Source organism: Nelumbo lutea, chromosome 2 (assembly GCF_056320005.1).
Source record: "Nelumbo lutea isolate HS-2025 chromosome 2, American lotus-T2T, whole genome shotgun sequence".
In the NCBI taxonomy this organism is placed as follows: Eukaryota; Viridiplantae; Streptophyta; class Magnoliopsida; order Proteales; family Nelumbonaceae; genus Nelumbo; species Nelumbo lutea.
In genome coordinates, this window is record NC_142685.1 from 46,427,436 (window position 1) to 46,437,107 (window position 9,672).

At 40.3% G+C, this 9,672-nt stretch overlaps 1 non-coding gene across 1 annotated transcript; it reads left to right on the forward strand.

The window, feature by feature from the left end:
• Window positions 1-8,771: 8,771 nt before the first annotated feature.
• On the forward strand, window positions 8,772-8,878 carry LOC148870364 (small nucleolar RNA R71). Its single transcript, XR_016108560.1, has one exon. It is a non-coding gene; the product is annotated as a small nucleolar RNA R71 (small nucleolar RNA).
• The last annotated feature ends 794 nt before the right edge of the window (window positions 8,879-9,672 follow it).

The following is a 9,672-nucleotide window of genomic DNA, read 5'->3' on the forward strand; positions in this document are numbered from 1 at the left end:
GCTGAACGTGCATTCTGCTACAAAATCAGCCAAGACTTGAGCTTGAATTGCTGGTCGAGGCTCATATCGGATATCGTATTCACTCAATTCGATGGATCACTTCGTTAATCTACCAGACACCTTGGGCTTGAGAAGAATCTACCTTAGGGGTTTGTTGGTGAGAATGATAATAGTGCGGGCCTGGAAGTATGGGCGAAGATTTTGGGCTGCTATGATTAGTGCGTATGCTAATTTGTTGATCTCTGCATACCTGGTTTCTACATTCTGGAAAATTTTACTAACATAGTATAAGGGTCGTTGGACCCGATCTACTTCTTTGATCAGTACCGAACTAACCACCTCGTCACTCATAGAGAGGTATAGCTTTAACACATCCCCTTCTTCGGGTTGAGTTAAAACTGGGGTGGTACCTAAGTATCTTTTTAGCTCGTCAAAGGCGAGCTAGCATTGTTTAGTCTATTTGAAGTCTTTACTCTTTTTTTTTTTTTTGCTTTAAAAAAGGGTAGGCACCGATTTGCTGACTTGGACATGAAGCGGCTCAGGGCAGCTATCCGACCAGTCAACCTTTGAACCTCTTTTATTTTTTGGGGTGGTCTCATATCTAGAATGTCTTTTATTTTATCCGGATTGGCCTCGATGCCACGTCGGTTGACTATATAGCATTGAAATTTACCCGAAGTGACCCCGAAGACGCACTTATTTGGGTCTTCATGACCATGTCATCAACATAATACTCTATTTTATTGCTGATTATTGGCTCAAAAATCTTATTTACAAGGCACTGAAAGGTTGCCCCAACATTTTTTAATCCGAAGGACATGACCTTGTAACAGTATAACCCGAGCTCAGTTGTGAAGGCGGTCTTCTTTTTGTTAGTAAGATCCATCCTAATCTGGTTATAATCGGAATAGGCATCCAGGAAGCCCAACAACTCATGGCCTGAGCTCGCGTCCATTAGGCGGTCAATCTTGGGTAGCGGGAAGCAATCTTTCGGGCAGACTTTGTTCAGGTCGATGTAATCGATGCACATGCGCCACTTGCCATTGGCTTTTTTCACCAGAACCGAGTTAGCCACTCAGTTCGGGTAATGGACTTCTCTGATGAAGTCTGTCGCGAGGAACTTCCCAACCTCTTCATCGACTACCTTCCAATGTTTCGAGCCGAGGTTGCGCTTCTTCTACCTTACTGGCTTGACTAAAGGGTCGATATTCAGTTTGTAAGTTATAATTTTTGAATCAATTCTGGGCATTTCTGCTGTGGACCAATGATGTGTGGCTCATTGTGACACTAGCAAGTGCACTAGCCGTTCAAGTAATAAAGTAGTGAGTGAAGTATCGTTCCCACGAGGATTTAGGAAACAATTACCAATACTAAATTGAACAATTCTTATCTGATCAACAAATAAATCAAAACTCTAATGAAAGCTAAGAAATCCTAAATTAAAATCTATCTAAATCATTGGTCCAATTGCCTTCAATTCAGGTTAGAAGAGTAAGCAGTAAATGTCAATCTCAGAATTCAGCAATCTATCAATTTGGATCATTCGAATGAATCATGATTGAGCCTTGGTTTGGTGAAACCCCAAGGTCATGAACAGCCTCTCTCAAGTGCATGTTCATCCTATGCATGAGTGACGGTTCTTCTATCTCTAGCAAGAATCTAATCCTCATGCATGCATTTCTTCAAACACTTCTAAGGCATCAATTCAAATCTGAATTGATCACCAACTGAATTGTGCAAGTTATCTCTAACCTTGCACTCAATTCAGTTCTTGAATAGTAGATCTGAATTCCTAGAGTCTCTCTCAAGCACTCTATGAATTCCAAGCTGTAGATTAATTCACCCAATCTGAAAATTGCAGATCTGAATTCTCTTTCAAGCAATTCAGATCTTGCAATCTCAGATCTGAGAATTCAGATCTGAGTTTTGAAGGTTAGTTGGCCGAATTAATCTACAATCACACCCTTATTCAAGAAACTTCAAATACAATGCATGACCATTTGAATGAATCAAAAAGAATTAGATTGCTGAACTGAAATTTTACAAGCTGAAATACATCATGGAAGAATGGAAACAAGGAGAAAGAAGAAAGAACATATAACTAAGAAACTGAATTCAAATCAAAAGAGAATGAAACTACAAATGATTTATTACAGAAGATCTTTGAATCACAAACTCTCAATTCGAACTCACCTTCTTCTTCTAGCTTGCTTGTCTTGAACTTCCTTCAGCCCTTCTTCTTCTTCTTCCTTGCGCCTAGCCTTCTTCTCTTCTCTTCTCTCAAGGTGGCCGAACCTCTAAGAGTGGGAGAGCTTTCCTCTCAAGCAATTGAACAACTTTCTCCCCTCCTAGAGGCCTCCTTATATAGTTTTTCAAGGGGGCTCTTGCCCCTTCTTGAAGCCTCTAGAATGGGGTGTATTACACCCCTCATGAACCTTCTAGAGTGCTCCCTCCTTCTCTTCAAGAAACTCCTAGAAGTTGCCGCCCCTAGCTCCCTTTGGGCTGCTATTTGGGCTACAACTTAGCTTGCTTTTGAGCTCATGTGGGCTACACTCTAGGCTGTTATTTGGGCTAAAAATGGGCCTTCCTTGCTGGGCCGAATTCTCCTCATAGCTAGGCTTCTTCCCTTGGATTTTCCAAAGAGTTTCACTTGCTCTTCTTGGGCCGAATGAAATTCTCTTGCTCTCATGGCTGGGCCGGGCTGAACTTGATAAATTTTTGGGTTTTCTTTTCTTGCTTTTGCCTTCTTTTTGTTGATTTGGCTCCCCCTGAAATCTTTCTTGCAATCAAGCTAAAATACGGCAAAAATTTAATTAAACCATTATAAAATTTCATGCAAAAACCTCATAAAATATAGATAAATTGTAAGTTCATCAAATACCCCCACACTTAAGCTTTTGCTTGTCCTCAAGCAAAGACATCAGCCATAAACTTAACATTCCCCCCTTCTGTTCTCACCATTTACCTGGTGAACTTTTTAAGATAGAAATGCATTGAGTAGTCGGGGAACTTTTGTAAGTGCTTAACTCTTATTCTTGTAAATTAACATTTAAGATATGTATCAGATCCGAGGAAAGGAGAATATGAATTTCATCATAGTCTAGCCTTCACTCCTAATTCATATATAAATCAGCTCTTTAATTGTCAAGGTTAATAATCAAATTTCACTGAGTTTCACATCTGTAACTAAATCTCAATGAGAGTTCAACTTTAGAGTGCCCCTTTGAACCTCGATTGTCACCACAATTACTTATTTCTAAGGGTGAGTGCATTTTATGCTCCATCTCACCTTTTTTTTTTTCTTTTTTTTCTTTTCGGTGTGAGTGCATTTTATGCTCCATCTCACACTTTTCTCTCTCTTTTTTTTTTTTTTTTTTTTTTTTTTTTTTTTTTTTTGGTGTGAGTGCATCTTATGCTCCATCTCACACTGGTCACTTGTTTGAGGTAGGTAAATAGGACTCATGTTCTAAGCTGCTAGTTTTACTATTCAGCTCAGAATAGCGGAGTCAATTTGGGCTTTTGTCCTTCTTTGCAATTATTGAACCTCAAGAATTAGCACTTCAGATGTGCACTAGCTCTCTTGACCATTAACAATGAAATCAAGGGCTTCCATACACATGAAGGAAGTTAGGGCTAGTCATGCTGAAAGGCATATTCAGCTCCCCTTTTCTCCTGCATAAATCAAATTGGGTCATTCACAAGAATAAAAACTTAACAAGTACATCAGTCTCCCTCAACTCATTGAATTCCTTCTTAAAAAAAATCATCAAATAAATAGTAATGAACTTGAGGGGTTCCAGTCTTTTTTTTTTTTTTTTTTTTTTTTTTTTTTGTGATGTCATTGCTTGCATATGTGTGTTGGGGTGCATGAGGTGCATGGTTTCAACCCCCATACCCTAGCCTCGGGCTCACTCCCCCACACTTGAGATGAACATTGTCCTCAATGTTCGTAGTGTTAGGGAGTCACACTTGCTAGAGCAAACTGAAGAAAAGAAAATGATGAACTGAGTCCTTAAAGAATTGGAATTTTGAGAAAAAGATCTTTATTTTACTAACTAATATTCTATAAAGATAAATGACAAAAAGATTCCTTAACTTGTTCATGAGCAAGCATAAGAGATTATTGGTTATCTAGATAAACAGTGGATGGAGGGGGTACAGTACTGCCCATTAAATATGGTTTCAGGCGCTGACCATTTACTTTAAACGTGCCCTGAACTGGGTGGGTGAGTTCTATAGCCCCATGGGGAAAAACCTGTGAAATGGTAAAGGATCCAGACCACCTGGATCTCAGCTTACCTGGAAACAAGCGGAGACGGGAATTATATAACAATACCTGTTGGCCTACATAAAAGTCCCGTCTCAGCAAGTTCTTATCATGCCAGTTTTTTATTCTTTCTTTATAAACTTTGGCATTCTCATAGGTGGTAAGTCTGAATTCATCCAATTCATTCAATTGCAACCGCCTTTTAGCCCCTGTGGCCTGAATGTCAAAATTTAAGAATTTAAGAGCCCAATAGGCCTTGTGTTCCAATTCAACTGGTAAATGGCATGCTTTACCAAAGACCAATCTGTAGGGGGACATGCCAATAGGTGTCTTAAATGCAGTTCTGTATGCCCGTAATGCATCATCTAATTTGATGGACCAATCTTTTCTGGTGGATGCTACGGTCTTTTCCAGAATTCTTTTGAGTTCCCTGTTAGCCAACTCCACTTGGCCACTGGTTTGAGGGTGATAAGGGGTAGCTAATTTATGTGTAATTCCATATTTCTGCATTAACCTCTCAAATTGGCTATTGCAGAAGTGAGTTCCCCTATCACTAATTATAGCTCGCGGAGTGCCAAATCGGGAGAATAGCTTCTTTAGGAAGTGTACTACCCTTCTTGAGTCATTTGTGGGTAAAGCCATGGCTTCTACCCATTTGGATACATAGTCAACTGCAACGAGGATGTACTTATTCCCAAAAGAATTCGGGAAAGGTCCCATGAAATCTATACCCCAAACATCAAAGATTTCACAGATTAAAATATTGGAAAGGGGCATTTCATTCCGTCGGGAAATGTTTCCCGATCTTTGGCATTTGTCACATGTGGACACATACCGATGGGCATCTTTGAAGAGTGTGGGCCAATAAAAACCTGATTGCAAAACCTTGGCTGCCGTGCGACTAGCTCCAAAATGACCTCCTGCTTCTTTATCATGGCAAAATTGGAGTACCGACTCCATCTCCTCTTCGGGGACACATCTCCTTATGATCTGATCTGCACACAATTTATACAAAAAGGGTTCCTCCCACAGATAGTATTTTACATCAGAAAAGAATTTCTTTTTCTGTTGATATGAAAGGTTAGGAGGAAGGACTTGTGCAGCTAGATAATTAGCAAAATCAGCATACCAAGGATATGAGTATTTCTGTATTGAGTACAACTGCTCATCCGGAAATTCTTCTCGAATGTTGCTGGTTATCTCCTCTTTTGAGCTTACCGTGTCCAACCGGGAGAGATGGTCAGCAGCCAGGTTTGCAGCACCCTTCAGGTCTCTAATCTCAATGTCAAACTCTTGCAATAAAAGGATCCACCTGATCAGTCTTGGTTTTGAGTTTTGCTTGGTAAGCAAGTGCCTTAATGCCGAGTGATCTGTGTGGACAACAACCTTGGATAATATCAGATATGAACGAAACTTATCAAGTGCAAATATTACTGCTAACAGCTCCTTTTCTGTGGTGGTGTAATTGAGTTGGGGTCCAGTCAAGGTTCTGCTAGCATAGTAAATTGGCTGAAAATGTTTGTTCATTCTTTGTCCTAAAACAGCTCCTATAGCAAAATCACTCGCATCACACATCAATTCAAATGGGAGGGTCCAATCTGGTGCTATCATGATAGGTGCATGGATCAATTTGTCTTTCAAGATGTTGAAAGCATGAAGACATTCAGTTGAAAATTCAAAAGGCACTTCTTTCTGAAGCAAGGTAGATAATGGCTTGGAAATTTTTGAGAAATCTTTAATAAACCTTCTATAGAATCCGACATGTCCTAAGAAACTTCTCAAAGAACGAATAGATGTTGGGGTTGGTAATTTTTCAATTGCCTCCACCTTGGCCTTGTCGACTTCTATACCTCTTTGAGAGATCTTGTGTCCAAGCACTATGCCTTCTTGCACCATAAAATGACATTTCTCCCAATTCAACACAAGATGTGTTTCTTTACATCTAGTAAGCACCTGTTCCAGATTATTCAAACATGCATCAAATGAAGAGCCAAAAACTGAAAAATCATCCATGAAGATCTCAATAAATTTTTCAACCATATCAGAAAATATAGACATCATACATCGCTGAAAGGTTGCTGGGGCATTGCATAACCCAAAGGGCATCCTTCGGTATGCAAAGGTTCCATATGGGCAAGTAAAAGTGGTCTTTTCTTGATCTTCTGGTGCAATTGGTATCTGGTTATACCCTGAATATCCATCCAAGAAACAATAATACTCATGCCCGGCTAGCCTCTCCAACATTTGATCCATAAATGGGAGAGGGAAATGGTCCTTCCGGGTGGCTTCATTTAATTTTCTATAGTCAATACACACACGCCATCCGGTAATGGTTCTAGTAGGGATGAGTTCATTTTTCTCATTTGGAACAACAGTCGTACCCCCTTTTTTGGGCACAACTTGCACAGGGCTTACCCAAGAACTATCAGAAATAGGATAAATGATCCCAGCATCTAACAACTTAATTATTTCAGCCTTTACCACTTCTTTCATGTTGGGATTCAGGCGCCTTTGGGGCTGAACGGAAGGCTTGCTGTCCTCTTCCATCAAAATTCTGTGAGTGCAGATTGATGGATTAATGCCTTTGATATCTTCTACCTTCCAAGCTATAGCATTTTTGTGTTCCCGCAGCACTCTTAATAATTTTTCTCTTTGTAAGGGATTCAGTGCTGCGGAAATTATCACGGGGAGATCTGATGGTTCCTCAAGGAAAGCATACTCTAAATGGGATGGTAATTGCTTCAGTTCAAGGGTGGGGGGTTCTTGGGGTGATGGCTTACCTGATGGTCCGGGCAATTTGCCTAAGTTCTCTAATTTAAGAAACCCCTTTCCCTTGAATTGAGGCTTATCATTCAGGTATGCTATCATGAGGTTTATTTTTTCATTTTCTGTTTCTTCAAGTTCTCCCTGCTGGAGGCAGAGTTCAAGAGGATCAGTTATTCTACTTACCTGGAAGCATTCATCAATTGTCAATTCAATGGCATCAATCATAAAACAAGAATCATCACTAGAGGGTGCATGTTTCATAGCATCAGACATTTTAAAAATTATCTCCTCATCTTGTATCCTAAGGCTGAGTTGTCCTTGTTGGACATCAATCATTGCTTTCCCGGTAGCCAGGAAAGGTCTCCCTAGGATAAGCGGGACCTCCACATCTTCTTGCATGTCTAACACAATGAAATCAACTGGAAAAATGAATTTGTCAACTTTAACTAACACATCTTCTATGATCCCCCTAGGATGTCTAATGGATCTATCAGCCAATTGTAATGCCACTCTAGTGGGTTGGGGTTCATTCAACCCCAATTTCTTGAAGATAGAATATGGCATTAAATTGATGCTAGCTCCCAGGTCACATAAAGCTTTTTCAATTTTTAAACTGCCAATGGTACAAGGAATAGTGAAACTCCCTGGATCTTTGAGTTTCTGAGGCAGCTTGTTCAGAAGGATAGCAGAACATTCCTCATTTAATGCAACTGTAGCCACATCTCCCAGTTTCCTTTTGTTTGCCAATAATTCCTTCAAAAACCTTGCATAGTGTGGCATCTGGGCTAAAGCATCAGCAAAAGGAATATTAATATGTAAACTTTTAAATATTTCAAGAAACTTACCAAATTCCTTCTCCAATTTTTGTTGCTTCAGCCTGTTAGGGAATGGAACTTGTGGTTGTTGGTGCATCCCTTGTTGTGCTTCTGGTTGTTCCGTCTTCTGTTGTCTGGTTCCAAGGCTTGTTTCTGCCTTGGGTTCAGCCCAATTCTTCTTTTCTACCTCAGGCAACTCTTTTCCACTTCTTAAGGTAATAGCTTGCACCTGCTCTCGTGGATTCACTTCAGTGTTGCTTGGAAGAGTTCCCGGCAGTCTGGAAGAGATTAATTGTGCCAATTGCCCCACTTGGTTTTCCAGGTTTTTGATTGAGGCTTCCTGGTTCTGGAACCTAGTTTCTGCACCTGCTATAAATTTTGTCATCAGTTCCTCCAAATTGGATTTCGGTTCAGGCTGATGATAAGTCTGGTGGAACGGCTTGGAAATATGCTGATTTGGCCAGGACTGGTTTGAATGTCCCCTCCATCCTGGATGAAAAGTATGGTGACTCTGGTAACCCTGCTGTCTTGACGAATTGCTGACATAGTCAACTTGTTCAGTAGATGGTCTGAACTGATTGCCAACTTGGCAGTCTGTACTGATGTGGCCTCCCCCACACAATTCACAATTAAGAGGCTGCACATGCATGGCAGCTATCTGCATTTCATCTATTTTTTTACTGAGTGCTCCTATTTGTGCAGCTAGTGCTGTATAAGTGTCAACATTATGCAAGCCTTGCTGCTTCCTAGTTTGAGTCCTTTCCGAATGCCATTGATAATTGTTGGCTGCCATTTCCTCAATAAGTGCATGGGCAACCTCAGGAGTTTTATTATTTATGGATCCTCCGGCTGCAGCATCTAATATGGTCTTATTTGAGTCAGTAAGACCATTATAGAAAGTCTGCACTTGCAGCCAAATGGGGAGGCCATGGTGAGGAACTCTCCTTAACAGCTCCTTGTATCGTTCCCATGACTCATATAAAGATTCCCCCTCTTGCTGGAAAAAAGTAGTGATGTCATTCCTCATTTTAGCAGTTTTAGAAGGGGGAAAATATTTAGAGAGAAAACGGCTGGCCATTTCGTCCCATGTGGCTATAGATCCTGCCGGTAATGAGTTCAACCAAGCTTTGGCTTTATCCTTCAAAGAAAATGGGAATAACCTCAGCCGGATGGCATCATCACTTACCCCATTGTGTTTGAAAGTGTCACAAATTTCCAAGAAGTTAGCAATATGGGCATTCGGATCCTCATGGGCCATACCACAAAACTGAACTGTATTTTGTATCATTTGGATTATGGCCGGTTTAATTTCGAAGTTATTGGCAGCAATAGTTGGCCTGATAATGCTGGAGACAGTCCCGGTGAGGGTAGGCTTGGCATAATCCATCATAGTTCTTTGTTCAGCCATTTCTTGTGCTTCTTGTCTGACTTGCCTAGCAGCTCTCAAACGGACACGGAGAGTCCGTTCAATCTCCGGGTCGTAAAGGATCTCTTCCAGTTCAGGTCTGCTTGTCATAAACTGTTAAAGTCAAAGCAATAAAAATGCCAATATTCACAAAAGAAAATAAATAACTAATCCTATCACACTGAAAATGTAAAGTGAAGTATTGGAATACAAAACCTACATCCTATCATGAATAAATGAAGCCGATTATACTAAAAGCAGATTTAAACCAATCATCTTATTCAAGGTTCCTTTATCTACATCCATCGATTGCAACATCTGAATTCAGACCCAATTTAGATCTGAGTTCAGATCTACAAGTCTTTGGTATTGTTAGTCTAGAGAAATTAATAAATAATAATTCAGATCTGAGCTGGATA